This window comes from Myodes glareolus, chromosome 21 (genome assembly GCF_982192425.1).
Source record: "Myodes glareolus chromosome 21, mMyoGla1.1, whole genome shotgun sequence".
NCBI lineage: Eukaryota > Metazoa > Chordata > Mammalia > Rodentia > Cricetidae > Myodes > Myodes glareolus.
Window position 1 is genome coordinate 14,432,892 of NC_142046.1, and position 23,383 is coordinate 14,456,274.

Sequence of the window (23,383 nt, forward strand, 5' to 3'; positions counted from 1 at the left end):
GCCAGTGCAGGGCTGGGTCTTGGCGCCCGGAGCGGCCACCCATGGGCGATCCCCGGGGGCGTGGGGCCCGCGCCGTGCCGGACTGCGTAATTGCGCGCGCCCCTGGACGGAGCTCTGGGGCAGATCTGTGCTCCCGGGTGCGGGCGGATCCCGCGCTGCTACCGGGGGCGGGGCGGCCTGGCAGGCTCGGGGTTTCGGGTCTGGAGTTTGGGGTTGCTGCGAGCGAGGGATGAGGTCTTCTCTCAGGAAGTGAGGACTTTAGCCCCAGGGTTGTTGGGGCGCACTTGTAATTCTTTGGGGACAGCTCAGATCCTGAATTTGAGGGGGGCTGCGGCTTTTAGTCCGCAGTAGGACGGCGGTGAGGGAGATCATAAGGATACCACGAAAGGCCGGTTGCTGGGGACCTGTTTCTGTCCTGCTGCCCAGAGGAAACGGTTTCAAGAGGGGTTGGCCTCGTAGGAACCTTCGTTTGGGGGGTTCATGTGGGATAGCGAGCAGCTTGGTGTCTGGAAACGGTCCCACCCGAGGGCGGTCAGAGGACGCCAGGGCAACCCTCAGGCCGTCTCCGGGAAAGAGAGGCTGTTGGCCGAGGGACAAGGCCTGTTGCCCTGCCTTCCTCTGGACTGGAGCACCGGGGAAAGGCAGGGCATAGGCTGGCAGTGCAGTGGTCTGGATGTAGGTGGGGACGAAACGGCGGTTATTGCGCCGAAATGTACCCAAGACCAGTCATTCTCAGTGATGGATTCCAAAGTGCCCGCTCTACCTTTCTGAATTCCATTTGTGAAGGGTGTGGAGGAGAAAGTGTGGGGTGGTGTTGCAGTCCAAGATGAGGCCAAGAAATGTCATGTCAAAATAAAACAAGGTTATGGCAGTTAGGAATGCAGCACATCTTCCTTAATTTTTTTCTTTTGCTTCAATTGTTTTTACATAACCATTTTTAACTAAAGTATTCTGTTAATACTAGAACCTAGGAGCACTGGCTCTTAAATCAGGAGAACTCATTTTATAAACCTCTTCTGTCAAAGGACTTCTCATTCATCCTGCTGTCAAAATGTCAGGTGACTGACGTGTGCAAATACCCATTTTGAAAGAATTAAATTAACACATAGTTTGAAGTACTTGTACCAGCCTAGGTTAGGCAAAACTGTAGGCCTTTGGGTGTTCTTTTCTTATTTTCGTTTCCTTCAGTTTTGTTTTGTGGGTTTTGTTGTTGTCGTTGTTGTTGTTATGGGGTGGGGGCACATCAGAAGTCATGGTCAGCTGCAGAAGTCTGGGCATGTGTTATCCGGGTGGGGGCACATCAGAAGTCACTTATTCATACAGCAGGATGGGGTTAGGAATGAAGAATATACATGATTCTGAGTGGCTTAGGGGGGTAGACATTTCCTAGCTGTGCTGGTGAGTGTCCTAGCAGGTGATCTAGAGGGCAGGTGGCTGGGGCCAGAACTGCAGCATGGCTGCCCTGCCTGCCTATCTTTTGGGAGTAGAAGACAGGAAGTCAAAGACAGGAGCAGCCCTGGTGGCTCGCCCTGTAGTCCCTACACTGGAGAGGCTGAGGCAGGAGGATTGTTTTGAGTTTACAATCCAGCCTGGAATACACAGTGAATCCGCAGATCAATTGGGTCTGCATGGCAAGACCTTGTCTGAAAAAGCAAAGCAAAAAGCTACCGAGTATGTGATTCTTGTAAAATACTTGCCTGGCATGCATGAGGTTCTGGGCATTGGACCCAGTACCATAGGTAGAGAGAAAAAAGAGAGCACTTGGGAAATGGGGAAATATTGATAATGACAAGAGGTATGAAATGTTTGGATTTATTTTACTTGGTAACTTATGTATTTATGTATGGTCAATAACAAATTGGACAGCCATACTATATATGAAGTATGTGGCAATGAAAAAAGGAGGTTTTAGGGTTTTTTCTGTTTTGGTTTACAGTATGTTGAGTGGGAGTGTTTGTCTTCAGATAGCTTATAGTTTAATGGAGGGAATGGGTTAGCATATATGACACCCACCAAGAAAAGTGGGTGCAAAATCTGTGTTTTAAGGCCAACATGTCCACTATCAGTTAACTTTTCTTTTTAGCAATTTTCTTTTTTATTATTTATTTAATCATTTTATGTATTTGAGTGTGCTATCTGCATGTAGGCCAGAAGAGATCATCAGATTCCACTATAGATGGCTGTGAGCCACCATGTGGTTCTTAGGAATCAAACTCAGGACCTCTGGAAGAGCAGTCAGTGCTGTTAAGGGCTGAGCCTCCTCTCCAGCCCCTAATTTTTTATTATTATTATTTCTTAGCAGTTTTCAAGGGAAAAAAAAAGAAAGAAAAAGACAGAAAGAAAGCCAGCCCAGAGGAACGGAGGGGATGGGGCTGAGGCAGCCGTCTGTGGGTCCAGTGGCCAGAGCTTGGCTGTGTACAGTGCGCCTGGCGGCCAGGCTGCGGCCCTGATTAAGGGCTTTCCTTACATGGTGGCTTTGGGACCTTGCTCATGTGTAATGAGGTAATGATGGGGTACTAAAGCCTCACTTGGCAGAATGATGCTTCTAGATGGAGTGGTACGGTTTGGGTGGCCATGAGTGATTGGTGGCTGCCACTCTCGTAGACCTTCACTGATCTCAACAGATTTTATACAGTCTTGGGACTTGAGTAAAAATCTTCTGGCTTCAAATGCTCATTCTACAGGAAAAGCCTACTCTTAAGCCACATCCTGCTTTGCTAAAGAGTGAAACACTTTTCTTCTAGAAACCTCTTTGTGACAGAAAGCAGTCGCCGTCTAGGTGAGCTGTAAGGAGCTGTAAAATGTCAGGAAGTTATAAAGATTAATGCAAAGCTGTTAGATTCATGTAGTTGAACATTAGGTCTTGCATTTTTGTATCAAAGGAGTGTAATAAAGCCAGGCCTGCTAGTTCAGGTCTGGAATCCCAGCTAGTGGGAGGCTGAGAAGGGAGGATCGAAAGTTCAAGGCCTGCCTGGGCAGTTTAGAGTGAAGTTTATGTCAGTAATCTTAGAACACAGAAAGGGGTGGAGCCATAGCTCAGAGCTTGTAGAGCTCACATGGAGCCCTGAGCTCTATCCCTGGTACCGGGGTAGGGAGAAGACAAAACAGGGAATAAATGCCAGTTTTAAATTTTATTTACTTATTTTATTTTTGATTTTGTTTTATTTTGTTTTGTTTTGTGTAACACAGGGTCTAACTGTGTAGCCCTGGCTGACATGGAGCTCATTATGTGGACAAACTGGTTTCAAACTCACAGAGATTCTCCTTTCTCTGCCTCCTTAAAAGACAGGTTTGTTTCTTTTCTTTTCTTTTTCTTTTCTTTGGGGGAGATTTTCAAGACAGGTTTTCTCTGTGTAGCCATGGGTGCCCTGGATCTCAGTCTATAGACCAGGCTGGCCTCGAACTCACAGAGATCTGCCTGCCTCTGCCTCCTGAGTGCTAGGATTAAAGGCGTGTGCCACCACCGCCCGGCTTAAATGACAGTTTTAAAATGATTAGGTTAAAGCTAAAACTTTAGCACAATGATAGTTTGCTTGGATAGCATGTGTAGGGCCCTGGGTTTATCCCCAGTGTGACAAAGAAAAGGGAAACTGAATTCATTACAAATTTCAAAAGTCTTCCAGTAGTTGGCTTATAAAAATCATTTCTGTAACTCTACAACATTGAACAACTAACTGCTCAGTGCAAAACCCCAATACTCTGCGCGAGTCACATTGTACAAGATGAAGGACAGCCCTTACCTTCCTGACAGCACTGCAATACAGGTTTTACCTCCAGCCTGGGACATTCTATATCTATGAATATATCGGTATCATCGACATGGAGCTGAGGTGTAGTGCATTAATGCAGTGATTGCCTAGCATATGTGATGAGACCCTGAGCTACTTTGTTGAGATTGGGGCGTGGTGTGTGTGTGTGTGTGTGTGTGTGTGTGTGTGTGTGTGTGTGTGTATGTTCTGGAGGCCAGAGGTCCCACACACTAGGAGTACAAGAGTACAAGCGTTCACTACCATGCTAGGGTGTAGGGTGTTTTTGTTGTTTTAGGATTTTTTTGCATGCATGAATGCCTGTGCACCACTTGCATGCAGTTTCCACAGCGGCCAGAAGAGGGACAGCGGATCTCCAGAAACTGTGGTTACAGATGGTTGTGAGCTGCCGCCTGGATGCTGGCAACTAAACCCAGGTCTTCTGGAAGAGCAACCAGTGCTGTTGACCACTGAGTCAGGCTTTTTGTTTGTCCTTTTGTTTTTGTTTTGTGTGTGTACTTTTTTGTTGTTGTTGGTGGGTTTTTGGTTTTGGCTTCTTTTCCCCCCAATGTGTAGCCCTGATTGTCCTGGAACCAGCTCTGTAGACCAGGCTGGCCTCAAACTCACATAGATCCACCTGTCTCTGCCTCCCAAGGGCTGGGATTAAAGGTGTGAGCTATTACTACCCAGCCAGGCTGTTTTTTATGTGGGTACTGGGGGTCGTGATCTGTGTGGCAACATGCTGAGCCGTCTTTCTAGCCCCAGCTTGTTGCCACTGTGGTCACTGGTGAAAGGACAAGCGTTTGTTACATTAGGTAGGGTCAGTAGGGTGACTTTTTATTAATGTTCCTGATTTTTGGAAGACAATGACAGGTTACTGAACCATCAGCTCACCTATTTTTTTTTCTTAAAGCTTTCTCGTTAGCGTGAAATTATGAAAAAAATAATTGAAAAATTTACCTTTCATCTTTACTCCGTCTGAGTTTGCAGCTGGCTCAGTGACAGGACCAGGTTTTGCTGTCTTCTGGTATCCTACCGGCCATCTTTAATCTTCGCTCAGTATCTTGCGAGGAGTGAATTAGCCAAGTGTAAATGAAGGAGAAACCCGAAGAGCACGCTAGCCAGCACACTAAGAAGCTACCTACAGAGATCATTTTTTTTTTCTAGCTGTGTTTTTAAGATAGTGCCGGGCATATCACGTATACGGAAGTGCCGCCACTAATGTTGAGAGTGGCATATGCTTTTTATGAGGCAGCAATGTGAGCTAAACATGGTCGCTCCGGACTTTTACTTAATTGGAGCACTTGGGAAGCAGAGGCAGGTAGATCTCTGAGTTCCAGGCCAGCCAGAGCTACCTAGTGAGACCCTATCTTGGAAATGAGGTATCAGTGTCAGATGCTTTGAAATACTTTTGGGGCAACTCAGTAAAATTCTGTCTTTAAATAAAAAATACAAGAGGCCACAGAAACAGTCCAAAGGTAGAAAGCTTGTGTGGTGTATGAGAGACCCTGGGCTCTATCTGCAGTCCTGGGAACAAGACCTGGCTTGATGTAGGAGCTTAATAAATATTAATGAATGAGTGAATCCTTTCCCCCATTTTGGTTTAACATTTCATTGTTAAAATTCAAGTCAACCTAATCACAATACTTTTCTGCATTTTGGCAAATGTGTACATACACACAGTGTATACACTAATATATATATATATATATATATATGATATATAGAATTATATGTAATATGTATATATGTTATTTTGCATTTATGTTCATATGTATTCCTAGACAACATAAAAAATAGGCTTTTTTTAGGGCAGTTTGAGATTCCCAGTAGAAGTGAGTAGGTGATACAGAGATTGTCGCTTCCCCTGTGCCCTTTGTCCCACATGAACCAGTCTGGGCAACTTTCGCTCTCATCCTCCACGTGCTTTGGCGCACACTTCCACTCCCACTATGCACAACACAAACACACACACAGATATAAAAATTGTTTTGAAAAGCATTTTCTTCTCTGTAGGTCAGAGCACTTATGCCCAGAAGCTAAAGGAGTTACATCAGGACACTTTATTTATTTATTTATTTATTTATTTATTTATTTATTTATTTATTTATTTTCTGAGACAGGGTCTCTCTGTAGCTTTTGGAGCCTGTCCTGGACCTGGAACTAGCTCTTGTAGATCAGGCTGGCCTTGAACTCACAGAGATCTGTCTGCCTCTACCTCTCAAGTGCTGGGATTAAAGGCGTGTGGCACCACCACCCGACTTTTCTAAAGATTATTTTAAAGTCAAGCATTATGGCTCACAATTGTAACCCCAACACTCTAAAGTTGAGTCAAGAGGATCTCAGCAAGTTTGCGGTCAGTCTGGGCTACATAGCAAGATACACAAACAACTAATTTTATTCTTTAAGCATTTTGTTTTGTTGTTTTTTTTCTTTTGTTTGTTTGAGTGTTTTAGTATATAAATTTTCTTTCTTTTTTTTTGGTGTTGTTTTTTGTTTTGTTTTGTTTTGAGGCAGGGTTTCTCTGTGTAGCCCTAGCTGTCCTGGAACTCGTTCTATAGACCAGGCTGGCCTCAAGTAATATAGAAAATTTCAAATAAACTTTGTACCTAGTGTGCCCTCATAGGGTGCTCAACAGTCTCAACTGAACACTATAATGCCTTCCTGCTCCCTGGTTTTCTGGGGAACCATATTCAGGCTGCATATTCTCCCCACTGTTTAAAATATGGAAGAAGGAGAGAGCTAGAATTCAGTAGGTCGCTAGTGGCCTTAATTTGAGGGCAATAAGCACCTCCTTGCTGAACCTAAGGAGCTAGTTAGTTCCAGTTTCTAGATGAGACTTGGGCTGGTGGAGCCACTCCCCACGCTCACCCTGAGTGCTGCTCCCATGTAAATGGAACTTTCTCTTCCTGGCACCAAAGTCAGCCAGTAATAGTTCAAAGTCTGTTTCTGTCTGAGTAGTCATGGTTCCCTGTCCCCCTTGCTCGCTCCTGTTTCCCTTGTCAGCCATACAGGGTTGGTTGGGTCCCTAAAACTTGTAATTTTTTTTCTTTTCTTTTTTTTCTTTCTTTCTTTCTTTCTTTTTTTTTTTTTTTTGGTGCTGGAATTGAACCTAGGGCATGATACAAGTTTGTTAAATATTCTTCCAAGGGCTGTTGAGCTGGCTCAAAGGTTAAGACCACAGCTGTTCTTCCAGAGGACCTGGGTTTGAATCCCAGCACCCACCTGTTACTCCTATTCTAGCAGAATCCAATGCACTCTTTGGATGCTGAGGGCACTTCTCACACATGATGCACAGACACACATGCAGGCAAAGCAACTGTACACATAAAATAAATATTTTAAAAATCCTCTTTCCCCGAAATTTATCCCCCCTCCTTTTAGAGTCTCAGTAAGATGTTTAGACTGACCTTGAACTCTGGAGCCCAGCCTAGTTTTGTGTTTGAATCTTCTGCCTCATCTGTCTCTCCTGCAGCTGTGATCACTGGGCTGTGATGAAACATTTGATGCTGCTGTGTTATTGAGAAGGTGTGGTTAGGCTAACTGCTGTGGACTACGGGCCCAGTAGACATGGCTGTGAGTGGAAGCTGGTGGGTGTCAGTGGTCCAGCAATTCCTTCATTTTTCTCTCTTCTCTTCTCTTCTCTTCTCTTCTCTTCTCTTCTCTTCTCTTCTCTTCTCTTCTCTTCTCTTCTCTTCTCTTCTCTTCTCTTCTCTTCTCTTCTCTTCTTTTTCCAAGGCAGGGTGTCTCTATGTGGTAGCCTTGGCTGTCCTGAAACTCGCTCCGTAGACCAGGCTGGCCTCAAACTCAGAGATCGGCCAGCTTCTGCATCCCAAGTGCGTGTGCCACAACTCCTGGTTCCCCTCATTTGTTTGTATTTGTTTGGTTTTTGGTGCTGGGAACAGAACTTAGGTGCTTTTCTTTTCCTAAAGATTAATTTTTTTCTGTTTTATGTGTGTGAGAGTGCCTGCCTGCATGTATATGTGTCATGTGGGTGCTGGTACCCAAGCAGGGAGGCTAATGCATGCATGTGTTCCACATGTGTGCTGGTACCCAAGCAGGGAGGCTAGAAGACAGTGTCGGATCTCCCGCAGCTGGAGTTGCAGGCAGTTGTGAGCAGGCTGGTGTAGGTGCCGGGGTCTTTTGCAAGAGCAGTTAAGCTCTTTCTCAGCTGAGCATCTTTGTATCCCAAGAAGCCAGGTTCTCATGAATGGCGGGGAAGTCTTAGCCCAGCATCCCATCCCCCAACCCTCCCTCCCCCCATTTAAAGACATTAGTTCATATGGGTCTTAACCAGAATAGTAGAAAGGTTTTGGGTTTTTTGTTTGTTTTGGTAGGTATTTTGTTTATTTGTTTTTCTAACAAAGAATGTTTGAAAAGTATTTTTAACTAAATTGAGAAAGAATAAGAGGGAGACTAGCTATTGGCCAATTTGTGGGTATTCTGGATATCATATGTAAGGCTTTCAAAGGTTCTATTTATTTGTTTTGGTGTGGTGTGTGTGTGCACCTGTGCAGACAGAGGTTGACTTCATCTTGTCTTTCTCAGTCACCCTTATGGGGTTTTTTTTTTTTTGGTGTGTGTGTGTGTGTGTGTGTGTGTGTGTGTGTCAAGGTCTCTCGCTCACCCTGCAGCTCTCTGTTTCTGCTGGGTGGGCTGGCTGGCACCTATCTCTGACACACCTCTCAGACCTGCTCCCTACAGCCACGCATAGCCACAGCTGACTTTTTCCTCAAGTTCCAGTAACTGGGCCACCACCCTAGTCCCTCAAACGCTTCCTCTACTACCCATGGCAAAAAGAAACATGGACCTTTAAAGGGAGCTGGTCCCCATGGGCTTGTGTTTATTTATGCACAGCCCAAGTTGTGTGCGGACTCCAGAGATGGGATGGCATTTCTCTAGGGAGAAATGGTGCATAGATCTCCCTCTGCACTGTGGTGATGCTTTCCTTCCCGGGGAGGCACAGGGGCAAGTGCTCGCTTGCCTGTACCGTGAGTCTGGTGAGAGCCAGTGAGTCAGTGGGAGTTCTACTGAAGAGGAGGGCTATGGGAAGAAAAGCCCTGGTCCTTGGGAATGAACTAAGGACTCTTGATGCTGGCTGGTTTCATAAAGGGTTGGCATCATGGCACCCTGCCTTCCGGTTTTCACACGGACTCCTTGTCCTTTGATTTAAAATTGATTCTTTGTATGTGTTAACAATAAAATAAGACAACCTGATATTAGGTTGGGTGTGGTGGGTCACGCCCAGAGTCCCAGTGTGTAGGAGGCAGAGTCAGCCATCTTGGAAGCTTAGGGTCTTCTCATCTACATAGCAAGTTTGAGGTCAGCCCAACATAAAACCCTGTCTCAAAAACCGACAAACATAAAAACAAACAAACGAGCAAAAAACAAACCAAAAAAACCCATGAAAACAAATTGATCTTTGAAAAATGCCTACAAGACACTGTTTTGTAAAGCAGTCTAGCTCTCTGGAGGTCATACAACAGTGTGTTTTCCTTTTCTTTAAAGTTAAAGAAAAGAAAGAAACTGGGCATGGTGGTACACGCCTTTAATTCCAGCACTCAGGAGACAGAGGCAGGCAGATCTCTGAGTGCGAGGCCACCCTGATCTACAGAGCAAGTTCCAGGACAGCCAGGGCTACACAGACAAACCCTGATGTGAAAAACCAAGGAAAGGAAAGAAGATTTAAAAATAAATAAATAAGCCCTCGAAACACTATACTGTGGCTGCAGAGACAACTCAGCTGGTAAGAGTACTGACCGTGCTTGCACAGAACTGAGGTTCGGTTCAGCACCCCAGTTCCCAACCATCTGTAACTCCGTCCAGTTCCAGGGGATCCAAATCCTCTTCTGGCTTTTGGACACCTGCGCACATGGGGTGCACATACGCTCAGACACACACATAAAACAAATAAATAAAAACCCACTTGTACTGGCTGGTTTTGTGAGTCAGCTTGACATAAGCTAGACTCATCAGAGAGCCTCAGCGAGGAAAGGCCTTCATGAGATCCAGCTGTAATGCATTTTCTCAATTAGTGATCAATGGGAGAGGGCCTAGCCCCTGGTGGGTGGTATCATCCCTGGGTTGCTGGTCCTGCGGTCTATAAAAAAGCAGGTTGACCAAGCCGTGAGGATCAAGTCAGTAAGCAGTACCCCTCCATGGCCTGCATCAGCTCCTGACTCTGGGATCCTGCCCTCTTTGAACGCCTGTCCTGACTTCCTTCAGTGATGACCAGCAGTGTCAAAGTGTAAGCCAAATAAACCCTGTCCTCCCCAACCTGCTTTTTGGTCATGGTGTTTTGTTGAAGCAATAGAAACCCTGACTAAGACACCACTATCCTAAGGGTCTACTAAATATATAATTTTAAGATATCCTAGAGTTTAATAGTTCTCTTGGGCTATTTTTACCACTTTTTAAAGCAGATACTTAAGTCACATACTTTCTCCCCTCACAAAGTTGGGTACTTGCCACTTGAGACATCTAATAAATTATTCTGCATATCAGCTTAGCTCAGGATCGATTTCTTCTCAACAAAGATAACTTAGATTTAAAAATATTTACTTTAGGAACGATGTATGTGGAAATTCCTGTAAGTGTTTAGACAAAGATGTTTGGATTGCCTGGGTGTCTGTGAGTATGTAAATAGAAATTTCACCATGGCTCTGAATATTTTCAATTGCCTTTAATTGTGTGTTGGGGGGGGCAGGAGCAGGGCTGGTGTCTTCCTTTACTTCTTGTCCCCTTCTTCCTTGACACAGGGTCTCATTGTATCTGAAGCGCCTCACTTCTTAGGTCAGACTGGCTGGCCAGCAAACCCCTGAGATCTGTCTCCAGTGTCAGGATGATAGGCACCTTCGGCCATGCCTGACCTCTGTGTGGGTCCTGGGGACTCAGGTCCTCATGCGTGAATAGCGGCACTTCTAGCCACCGAGACACTCCCCAGCCCATGTGTGTGATGCTCTTAATTGTCATTATTATTCTGGGCAAATGTCAGTGGGCAACAATGACACGACAGGAGCCAAGTGAAGACACCTGGCTGTGTGCCAGGTGAGCGAGCACAGCAGGCGCGGCGAGCGCGGGTGGCGTGGCGTTTGTGCAACTTACCTTCCATTCTATTTTTTGAGCTTCTACTAAGAGTATGGTTGGGGTTCTTGCCTTCAAGTGGTTTAGGGTGTGATAAGAAGGTAGGCAGGAAATGACAACAGGATGGGGGCTGGGGAGATGGCTCAGCAGTTAAGAGCACTGGCTGCCCTTGTTGAGGACCTGGCTTTGGTTCCCAGAATTCATTGTGTGCAGCTCAAAACAAGCCCTGAGGAATCTGATGCCCTCCTCTGTGCCCTGCAGACAGGCACTCACACACATAGATTCAAATGAGAGGGCTTAGCTCTGTTGGGAAAGAGTTACATCCTGGTGGAGTGCTGAAGAGCTAGTCGGTTGTCAAGGAAGAATGGATCAGGTCGGGTGGAGACCAAACTACCTTTCCAGGAAAGAGGACGCGAAAGACAAAAGACCCGTGAGATGTGAGGGGACCCAGAGCTCTCCGTTGATCCAGGTGTGCCTGGGTTGCAGAAGGGGCCTGAGAAAGTGGCAGAGCCCTAACCACTGTGGGATTGGCTTCCCCCTCAGAACTGGTCGGACACCTTCCAGCTGTAGCTAGCTAGCCAGGTTCCTAGTCTTAATCTTCATCAGTGGGGCACAAACTCAAACCAGGACTGGGAAGATGGCCCATTGAGGGCCTGTGTTCGCATCCCCAGAATACAGGTAAAAAGCTTGGTGTGGTTGTACAGAGTTAGTGGTTGGGTGACAGGAAGATCACCGGGGTTTGCTGGCTACCAGCCGAGGGGCAGGTTTAGTGAGAGACATTGTCTTAAGTTCAAGAGTGGTTGACTAGAACATCTCAGGTCCTCCTCTGGCCTACACACACACACGCGTGTGCACACACTGTCCTCGTGGACACATGAGGCCATCTCTTCTCCCTTGCCTTCTGTGTCTGTTTGGCCGGTGGGGTTACCAGCAATGGCTCCCCAGCTTTTCCTTCTACAGCTTGAGTATTTTCAGTTTGCCTGGAGGTGACTCACACTAACCAAATCCCCAAGGCTGATGAATAACAGAGAATGCAAATTTGAAACTTCACGAGAAGTGGAGACTGGAGTTTCTCATTTGCTGGTCTGTACATTCCTTCCCCAGAGGCTAATTTATGTGGAAAATGAGATTCTATATTGAGTTTCCTGGAGAGCGTAAAGTCCAGCCAGGATCGGAGGAGTTTAATGGCTAGTGACAGCAAGCTGTGGATGCCGGAGGCGCCAGTGTCTATGGGTTGGGGTGAGGGGTGGGGGTGGAGCTAGCAATGGGAGAGAAGAGAGGCTGATGGCTACAGTAAACCCACCTCTCCTTTAGTCAAGCTCCATTCGATCCCATATTGCCCAGATTAGGTCCCGCATCCGGATCATCAGACCTGCTCCAGCATTTTCCATGCTGGCAGAGTCCAGAACCTACGGATTGACCCATTTTTTAAAGATATTTATTTTATTACATTTATTTATTTATTTTTGTTTTTTGAGACAAGATTTCATGATGTGAAATGTGAGCCTTGGCTGACATGGAAATTCTCCCGACTCTGCTTCCTGAGTGCTGAAATAAAAGGTATATGGAACCAAAGCCTATTTGATTATCTTATTTTTCTTTTCCTCGAGACAGCATCTCTCTGGGTATCTTCTCTGACTGTCCTGGAACTCACTCTGTAGACCAGGCTGGCCTCCAACTCACAGAGATCCGCTGTCTCTGCCTCCCGAGTGCTGGGTCAGGAGGCAGATGAAGGTGAGAGGACAGCTTGCCGGAGTCAGTGCCCCCTCCACTATGTTTACACTGGGGACCGAACTCGGGCGGGTGGGTGGACTCTGTGGCAAGCACTTGTTCCCCAGAAAATTTTTTCACCAGTTCCTTTTCGTTCCTTTCTTTAGCCTTGAACTTTGGATCCTCCTGCTTTGATCGCCCAAATATTGGGATTACAGGAGGTAGCTGCGATGTCTGATTGCTTGTCTTGTTCTTTACAACAAATATAAAATCTGCAAAGGGCCGCAGAGATGGCTCAGTGGTTAAGAGTTCTGGCTTCTCTTGGGAAGGATGTGGGTTCAGTTCCCAGCATGCACAGGCAGCTAGCTAGCCACTGTCTACAACTCAGTTCCAGGGGATCCGAGAGCACCAGGCACACACAGACAGCCATGCAGGCAAAGCACTATACATGTAATGATGAGTAATCATTTATTTATTTGTTGGTTTTCTGACTGAGACAGGTTTTTTTTTGTGTGTGTGTGTGCATCCCTAGCTGTCCTGGAAGTCGCTCTGTAGTAGACCAGGCTGGCCTCGAACTCAGAAATCCACCTGCCTCTTTCTCCCAAGTGCTTGGATTAAAGGCATGTGCCACCATTCAGGGCTAATAAAATAATTTTTAAAAGTCTAGCAATATCTTGGGGCTAATTTGTCTTTTTTTTGAGAGTGGGCGTGGCCTCACACTTGGGATCCTCTCCAGTCAGCCTTCCAAGCATCTTCCATGACCATATGTAGAGTCCTTTCTGTCCCCTGTGGCAGAATGTTGTTGAAAGACGGCTGCGGGTACCATGGCGGGTGAGGAACGCGGGCGGGAAACAGAATATGCCATGCAGGAAGAGCTGGGGTATGGAGAGTTTATTTAGAGGGCATTGGGAGGGTATGGGGGTGTGAGAGAGAGAGAGAGAGAGAGAGAGAGAGAGAGAGAGAGAGAGAGAGGAAGAAGGAGGAGGAGGAGAAGGAGAAGAAGAAGAAGAAGAAGAAGAAGAAGAAGAAGAAGAAGAAGAAGAAGAAGAAGAAGAAGAAGAAGAAGAGAGTGAAGAAGGGAAGTGGGAGGAGAGAGACAGAGCTGCCTCTTCAGAACAGCAGGGAGAGAGAGAGGAAACGGACAGAGGTGAACATGCCTCATTAGGCAGAGAGAGAGAGAGAGAGAGAGAGAGAGAGAGAGAGACTGGGAATGGGCAGCACTCATGTCATGTGGTCAACAGATCCTACTTTGCAGAGATGGCCACAGAGATGTCTCTGTCCCATAGGCTCATTTTACAGTGTGACCTACAGACCCTCCCTTTGAGTGTTGCTAGGGGCCTTGTCTCCCTTCCCTGGACAGACAGATGTGCAGACAGATCTCTGGGACTGTTACTGATGAGGATGCATGCTGGGAGGAACACCATACGATTTCTGAGGCTGGACGATAAAAGAAGACATCTGCTTTGACTTGGCTGGTTTGGACTGCTTTTTGTTTGGTTGGGTTTTTTTTTTGTTTTGTTTTGTTTTGGTAGGTGTTTGTTTGTCATTTGTTTGAGACAAGGCCTCATTGTGTAGCTCTGGTTGGCCTGGAACTCAGAGATCCATTCACCTGCCTCTGCCTCCTGGGCTGGGATCAAAGGTGTGCACCACCACATCTGGCTGCTTTTTGTGTTTGTTTTTGTTTTTTGTTGTTTGTTGTTGTGGAGTTTTGTTGTTGTGGGTTTTTTGTTTTTTGGTTTTTTTTTTTGAGACAAGGTCTTACTCTGTAGGTTAAACTGGCCTGGAACTTTCTATGCAGCCTAGGATGGCCTTGAACTCGTGACCTCAGTGTCTTGCCTGGTTTGGATTCCACACCTAGGTAATTATTATTATTGTTGTTGCTATTATTGTCATTGTTATTATGATAAGGTGTTTGCAGACCAACAGCGCAGGTCTGGGGCCAGGTCTCAGGGCTCCTCTCCAGTTACAAACTTGCTGAGTCATTTTTGACAGGCCATTCTACCTCGGTTCCTTCCTCTGTGAAGTTGTCAGATCGGAAACAGGCCTGCCTGAGAGCTTTCCCAGCATCACTCAGGATCTGTGGCTCCTCCCAGCTTTTCTTACCCCGCCCCTACCCTGAGCCTCTCCCTCCCAGGGGCACTAGCTTCTCTTTCCTCTATAACTCAGCCCTTTTGACTGCACACTCTCTTGGTCTCTTGGCTTGTTCTTGCCCTGTTGGTCCACTTGCTCCTCTCTCTTCTCTCTCTCCATATATTCCTGCCCCCTCTTCTCATAGCTTGGTCTATTCTTCTGGCTATGTTCAGACTGGACTCAGATGCATCTGGCTGTGCATCCCCTCATTTCTTTTTTATTTTTTAATTAATTTTTTTTTTTGAGACAGGGTTTCTGCAGCTTTGGAGCCTGTCTGGAACTAGCTTTTGTAGACCTCGAACTCATAGAGATCCATCTGCCTCTGCCTCCCAAGTGCTGGGATTAAAGGCATGCACCACCACCACCCTGCTAGATTTTTTTTATTTGTTTATTTATTTATTATGTATACAATGTTCTGTTAGCATGTGTGTCTGCGCGCTAGAAGAGGGCACCAGATCTCATTGTAGATGGTTGTGAGCCACCACGTGGTTGCTGGGAATTGAACTCAGGACCTCTTGAAGAACAACTTTAACCTCTGAGCTATCTCTCCAGCCCCTACATTCACTCATTTCTACAATAAAAACCTCCTCAACTATACCTTGGCCTGGTTATGTGTACCAGACTTTCTTTTGGGTTACCAACCAGCTCCCAAATCATGACATGGAGGCTTCTTACTAGTTATGAATGCTCAACCTTAGCTTAGGCTTGTTTCTTGCTGACTCTTATAAAAACCTGTTTCTCTTCATCTATGTTTTGCCTCAGGGCTTTTTACCTTTCTGTGTGTCCTACTTCCCTGATTCTTGGATCTGGTTATCGGCTGCCTGGCTTCTTAGTCTCTTAGATTCCTCCTAGAGCCTAGATTCCTCCTCCTACTTATTCTCTCTGCCTGCCAGCTCCTCCTATCCCTCGGCTGCTTACCTATTGGTCATTCAGCTCTTTCTTAGACCAATCAAGTGCCTTAGGCAGGCAAGGTGGAACAGCAACACATCTTTACATAGTTAAACACACATCCCTACATTGTTAAACAAATGCAGCGGAAACAAATGTAGCACATCTTCACATGAAGTAATACTCCTTAGCATAAACACATCTTTGCCCAGTTAAAAAAAATATTTCACAACCATCATGTCCTCGTTTTCATTCAGTCGAATATCTGTGAAGGAAAGCTGCAGCAGCAGGGTAGAGGGTCTTGCTAGCAAGAGTTGGGGCAAACAGGCTCAAAGCAGCGTCCCTCCTCCCTCCGTGCCCGTCTATCTAGATGGCCCCCAGAAGGTGCCACCCACATTCAGAATGCATTTTCCTGATTCACAAAAGGTATAATCTAGAAAATCCCTCTCTGGAGTGCGCAGCTGCTTGGGTTTTAGTTGATTCCAGAGACAGTCAAGTTGACAGCTAAATTAGCCGTCAGTAGTGGTGCCTGTTGCACAAGCTGGGCCACCAGCGATCCCCTTGTGCGTTGCCATCTGTGGTGTTTGACTCAGTTCTAGTCAGCAAACTTGGTGGAACTAGCCAGCCTCAGATTCCTCCACCTAAATGTTCAAAAGTTCCAGAACCAGGGGTCAGAGGGCTGACTCAGCAGTTAAGAGCCCTGGCTGCTCTTACAGAAGGCCTGGGTTTAGTTCCCAGCACCCACGTGGTGGCTTGCAACTGCCTATAACTTTAGCTGTCTGGGGTTTAACACCCTGTTCTGGCCTCTGAGGACATTCACAGACATGTGGCACACACATAAACACACAAGTATATAAATACATAAACATTTTAAAGTTGAGGGCTCAGCTGCCCAAAGCTTGATCAAGTTCTGATTCACAGTGTGTGGCTAGGCATCCAAGTGGGTTATGATGATTGTAACAGCCTCTGAAGCTGCAAACTCTCCTTAGAACTTTTATGCTCTGTTCCCACACTGCACCTCAAAGAAACGCCAATAATGTTAATAGGGGGTTGCAGATGTCTGACCATTGCACAGCGGGACATAAATAGAGTCATTAGACGTGTTCCTTAGGCTGTTAGGCCTCCTGAAGGCCTTAGGTATCCTGGGTGTGACTCTTTAGGCAAAAGTACCCGGTCTGTTTTGCCAAGTCAGACTTTTTGGTTGGGATAGAAGATGGCTTAGCCAATTATGTGCTTGCCTTGCAAGCATTGAGTACTTGGCTTTGGATCCCCAGCACCATGTGAAAGCTGGGCACGGTGGTGGAGCTTACAACCCCAACACTATGGAGACAGGAGGACCCCAGGGACTTGCTGGCATGCCATCCAGGTTCAATGAGAGGCCTTGTCTCACAAAAGAGGTGTTGTCAATTTGGCTGCCAAGCCTGATGAACCTACTGAGTTCTGTCCCTGAAACCTACATGGTGGAAGGAATAAAGGGCTCCCACAGGTTTCCTCTGACTTTTACATGCACATGGAACACACACACACCGCACCACATATATACACACACATACCACACATACACACACCGCACCACACATACACACATACCACACACATACCGCACCACATATATACACACACACACCACACCACACCACACCACACCACACCACACCACACCACACACACCACACCACACCACACACACCACATACACACACCGCACCTCACATATACCACTCACAAACACACCACACACACACACACACACACACCACGTACAAATTTTTGGCTGAGCAGCCTGAAAGGTTACTGCCTTTTTGTTGCTTTAGTAGGTCAGAAAATAGACAAGAAAAATAAATAGCATCATTCCAGAAAAGCTTAGCCAGCAGCAAGCCTGGCTTGATAGTAGCCATCACACCTGCTAGAAACATCTTCTGGCTTCTTTGGGTGTTAGAACCCCAGGGATTGTCTGAGAAAGTGGACTGTGCAAACAAGCGAATGGAGAAGAAAACCTGGAGCAGGAGGTGGTGGGGAACTGCCATTCTAGCGCCTGAGGGGTGAAGGCCAGCCTTGGCTAAAATAGTCCCTGCAAGGCTAGCCTGGGCATACAAGATATCTACCTTGGAAGAGGAGGAACAGGAAAAGGATGGTGACCTAGAGAGACACCACTGAAAGCAGTCAGGCAGGGGAGAAACCACTTTGGATAACTCTAAGCAGATCCATCAGCCTGAAGAACCAGGGGCGCAGGGAGCAGTTCCTAAAGGGGCCAGGCTCTGTTTCCTTCAAACTGTCATTTGGTCATGAAATCATGACTGAAAACCCAAACAGTTAATTGCACAAGTGGGCAGAGAGGAGTCTCCGCAGCAGCACTCAGTGGATCTCACTCACACGTGCTGGTCTATAAAAAGATTTGCTTATTTAAAAATAAACAATGTTTGTTTGTGGTATGAACGCACCCCCGCTCACAGGCTTGGAATGAAGGGGCTGGTACACGGCTGCAGATGTAAGCCGAGCTAATACTCATTTCCAGCCCAGGAAGGGGAGGCATAGTTGGGATCCCAGCTACTGAGGCTGAGGCAGGCTGGTCACCTGCGCCCACGGGGTTCAGGGTCAGTCTGAACAGCATTGCAGGGCCCAGTGCGAAAGCTGTACTTGTGATCCTTGGGTGTGGCAGAGACCAGAGTAACCTCACAGAGGAGAGGATGTTATTTTACACACTGAATGCTTGGGCCATCCATGGGTTCTTGCCCGTTGATCACCAAGAGTATGTAGCAGGGACACATTTTTGGTGTGTGGATTATTAAGGTGGCATGGTTAGACCCAGGCAGACACTCAACTAGGACCCTTAAAGTGTCCTTTAAGTGGTGGGTGTGCTGGCATATGTCCACAGTTCCAGCATTTAAGAACAGTTGGTCTACATAGCTAGAATCTGTCTCAAAAAAGAAATGTTTCTTTATAACAATAGTGGATGACTACCCATACATACATATGTGCTTGCGCATGTGCATAAGTCCGTGAACACGCATGCACACAAATATGTTTTCTGTTTGGTTTTTTGAAACAGGGTTTCTCTGTAGCTTTGGAGCCTGTCCTGGAACTTGCTCTGTAGACCAGGCTGGCCTCGAACTCACAGAGATCCACCTGCCTCTGCCTCCCAAGTGCTGGGATGAAAGGCGTGCGCCACCACCACCATCTGACCTTGTTTTCTTTCTTTTATGGCTCCTAGATTTGCATGAATAGATGGATGAAATCCTGTATGTTTATGTGACCTAAAAGCAGAAGTGAAGCTGCCTCAGAAGGAGGAAGGGGACTCACCGGAGGGGCGGGGTAAAAGAGGTGAAACTCTGGGCCTCGGGATGTGTCAGGCAGTGCATGCTTCTATGGAATACTTTTTAAAGTACTAGTAAAAACTTTATTTTTACTTATTGTCATGGATGTGAAGACTATAGGCAGGTTAGATCTAAAGAAGGTGCCAAACACAAACACTGCTGCACAGAGAGGTTGAACCCGGCTAAGACTCCTTCGGAGATGCAAACCAAAGCCACTTTACTTGGACTGTGTGAGGGACTGACATCAGGAAAAGTATAGCAAACTGCCGATCCCGGGAGGACGAACCACGTGGTGTCTCCGTGCAGTGGGATGTTATCCAGCCGTAACAACAACGAAGTGCTGGCCTGTGCTAGGACTCGGGTGAACCCCGACAGTGAGGTGGTTAAGGGGGTGGAGCCAGGTGTGCTGTACAGATCTATCTAGATAAAACAGGAAGAGCAGGTAAATCTGTGGAGAGCTAATTCAGACTTGTGGTTGTCAGGGCCAGAGGCTGAGAAGTAGGAAATGACTGCTTCGTGGCACATGGTGTGTGTGAGAGTTAGAGAAATGTTTTGGAACCAGATGGAAGCGGTGGTTGTGCAAGCTTGTGAATATAGTGAACACCACCGAACCATTTGCTTCAGAATGGTGAGTTCAAGCCAAGAGTGGTGGCACAAACCTGCCATCCCAGCTGCTGAGGCTCAGAGGCACGGGGATCTAAACTGGTTAACTTTCTGTTACTGTGATAATTACCTCGACCCAAGCAACTTAGGGAAGAAAGAGGTTTTTTTTTCAGGATTTCACTATGGACCTCACTCTGCAGACCCAGCTGACCCTGAGCTCACAGAGATCCACCTGCCTTTGCCTCCAGAGTGCTGGGATCAACTGGGAAGAAAGATGAATGACACCATAGTAGGCCAGAAGAAAGAGTGTATTTTGGCTTAAGGTTCCAAAAGGAGAATTAGAGAGGCAAGGCATGCTGGCCGAGGTGGGGAGCTGGTTGATCACATCTTTATCCATACAGGAAGCAGAGAGGAGACAGGAAGAGGAGGAAGGCTACAAAACAGTAAAGCCTGACCCCAGTCACAGACTTCCTCTAGCACAGCTGTACCCCATAAAGGCTCCATAACCTCCCGCAAAGAGTGCCGCTGTCTAGGTATCAAATACATGACCTAGTGGTGGACATGTCTCTTTCAAACCATGACAGGGCCATTAGTTCAGAGCCTGTCTAGGCCACATAAGAGAGTTGCAGGCCAGTCTGTGAAACTTAGTAAGATCTTATCTCAAAATACAAATAAAAAACAGGACTAGGGTCGTCAGGCGTAGCTGTGCATGTCTGAACTCCCAGGCTTGGGAGGTGGAGGCCAGAGGAGCCAGAGTTTTGGCTTCTCTTCAGCCCCATAGCTAGTCTGAGGACGCTTTGGACTACATGAGATCTTGTCTCAAACAAACAAAAGCTCCAAAGATGAAAAGAAAATCGGGTTGGGAGTGCAGCGCAGGGGTCTGACATTTGCCTCGTTTCTTCAGTGCTACAAAAATAGGTGAGAGTCAGCGAGGAGGCTTGGGTGGTAAAGATGATTGCTGTCGAACCTGCTGACCTGAGTTCGAGCCCCCGGCCCCACCTGATGGAAGGAGAGAACCTAATCTCACAAGTTGTCTTCTGACCTTCATTTCAGCACTGTGGCACACCCACAAACATACACGGTAAATAAAGAAAACGTAACATAAAATTTAGAAATAATCCCGGCCAGGGTGTTCATTCCTGTAATTCACGTTGGGGAAGTAGAATCAGAAGGGCAACCTGGCCCACTAGGCCAGCCAAAAGCCCCTGCCTCGGTAAAAATAAAATCCCAAGTGGGAAGTGGTCAGGGAAGACACCTGATGGTAGCCCCTGGCCTCCACGTACATCCACACACACGTACACGCACACACAAATATGCATGCACACACACACACACACACATAAAGAAGACTGCTTGTCCTGGGGCATCTTGCTCATGGCTAAAATGACAACTGGCTCATCTGAGAAGCTCCTCGGTCTTCAGAAATTAAGAGCCAAGGTGAATGCCCCAGGAGACCCGGCTCATCTTCAGCTGGAGGAGGAGTCATTCGAATTCCTCCCGGGTGCTGGAAGGACCGCCTCCCTATTTAGTTTCCTTAATGAAGGACTGGGGACTCTTGTTGCTAAACAGGTTGGAAGGGCCTAGCAGGTGCTATTTAAGAAAACACACGTAGCTGGACTAAACACAAGGAATTACTCTCCATGGAAATTAATTTCTACCAAATCAGCTGTTAATTGAGCTACTAAAACCAGCATTTAGTGGCTCCGCGTCCGCTCAGAGCACTTGGGCGGTGGGAGCGGAGCTGCAGATGATGGCATTTGCGGTATGTCTGGGCTGGCATTCCTGTGCCTTGCTGTCATTACAGTGCGTGACCCTGGATAGCTATCTGGTTCTGTTTTAAGACCACTACAGGTCGCTGGGCTAGGCACACCACTCAGTTTGCCTTTGGGACAGTTCAATTCCACCAGCACGTTATTGTGCAAGGCCCTCAGCTGAGCGCTGTGGGAATCCCCAGGGAACTGCCGAACACCTGTTCTCAGATTCTCCGGTATGACATTTCTGGAAATTACAGTCATGATTTTCACTACCCAAAACCTGTCTATTCTAGTTTTGAATGTGTAGTTTTATGTTATATCAAAAATACACTGGAGAAAATAGCCAGTAGTTTATGTTATTTTAGAGGTATTTTCTTTGGGTTTTTTGTTGTTTTTTTCTGGTTTTCCTTGGTAGGGATCAAACCTAGGGCTCTCCAAGGCTGGGAAGTGATCTACCCAACCTACTTATTGCTTTTCTATTTTTATTTTTATTTAACTAGAATTATTTATTTATTTATTTATTTATTTATTTATTTATTTATTTGAGACAGGGTTTCTCAGTAGCTATGGAGCCAGTCCTGGAACTCTGTAGACCAGGCTGGCCTTGAACTCATAGAGATCGCCTGGCTCTGCCCCCCAGAGTGCTGGGATTAAAGACATGCACCACCACTGCCCCATGCTATTTTTGTTTTTTTAATTGTTATAATTTTATCTATCTTTTTGTTGTTGTTGTTGTTGTTTTGTTTTGTTTTGTTTTTTTGAGGCCGTTCTCACGTAGCCAAAGATGGCCTTAAACTCCTGATCTTCCTGCTCCCGCCTCATGCATACTAGGCTCATAGATTTGCAGGCCTACAAGAGTACTGAGCTGCTGAGCCATTTCTGTAGCCCAGCAGGTTCCTTTCCATCAAGCCCGAGTGTGTAGTTACTCTTTGGCTGTTTCTGGACCAGGCTTTCCTCTTCCTCTCTGGTCTAGCAAGCATTGCCACTTGAGAACAGCAACAATCATTGTAAAACTTCTATTTCTGCCACACTTAAACTGCCCTGCACCAACATGAAACTAGAAGCATGGAGAAGTGAGCTATACCACAGGTTAGCAGTGGGCATGGGAGGCGAGGGTGCTCTGCCAGCTCAGCAGGGGTGCAGTCCAGCTGGAGCGGAGGGTTCCCTGCACTCCCTCTGAATGCCTTCCCAGATGCACAGGAGGCGAAGGCTCAAGGACTTTGGAACGCTGCCGTTTTTTTTCAAGTGGCAGTCCGCTTTTAGCCCTTCATCCCTGGGCTACAGGAACACCAAGGGAATTATAACTAAGATGGGCGGATGCCAGCTCAGTCAGACTCAGTGCTGGTGTCCTCTGTCGGGGAAACGGACTCAGACTACTACCAGACGCACACAGAGTCCCACTTGTTTATCCAAAAACGATAAACAAAACTGGGAAAGGAAGGAGCTTGTCTGAGTTTGATCACCTAGTGTGCACAACTCCCTGGCTCCCATGGGCATGGGGCTGCATGTGTGTAACTAAATCTCTTTAAAAAAAAAAAAAACAAAATACAGGTACCTACTGATTATATAGCTGAGGGTAACCTTGAACTCTTGATTCTCCTGTACCTGAGTGCTGGGACTACAGGCATCTTCCACTGTGCCTGGTTTATGGAGTACCAAGGATTGAATTTGGGGCTTTGTGACTGGTGGGCAACCACTCTACCAATTGACCTACATCCCAGGCCCAAGTAGCTGGCTTTTTTTTCCCTTCGGTTTTTGGTTTTTCAAGACTGGGCTTCTCTGTAGATTTGGAGCCTGTCCTGGAACTAGCTCTTGTAGACCAGGCTGGCTCCAATTCCCAGAGATCTGCCTGCCTCTGCCTCCCATGTGCTGGGTTTTGTGTGTAGGAGGGGAGTGCATGTACTTATGTGTTAGTGTGGAGGTTGGAGGACAACTTGTGGGAATCGGTTCTGTTCTTCTACCACGTGGGTCTTGGGATTGAACTTGGGTTGTCAGGCCTGGCAGCAAATTCCTTCCCTGCTGAGCCATCTCGCTGGTCCACACAGTACCTATTTGGGTGTATTGTTGATGTACTGTTGGCATGGAAATGGATGTGGCACTCTGTCTGTGGGACAGACTCACTCCATTGGTATGGTTTGTGTCACACTAGGCATTG

The 23,383-nt window shown here is 46.7% G+C and overlaps 1 protein-coding gene across 18 annotated transcripts in view; it reads left to right on the forward strand.

Moving 5' to 3' along the window:
• The window catches only part of Fnbp1 (formin binding protein 1), a 128,375-nt gene that overhangs the window by 299 nt on the left and 104,693 nt on the right, over positions 1–23,383 (forward strand). The window lies entirely within an intron of this gene.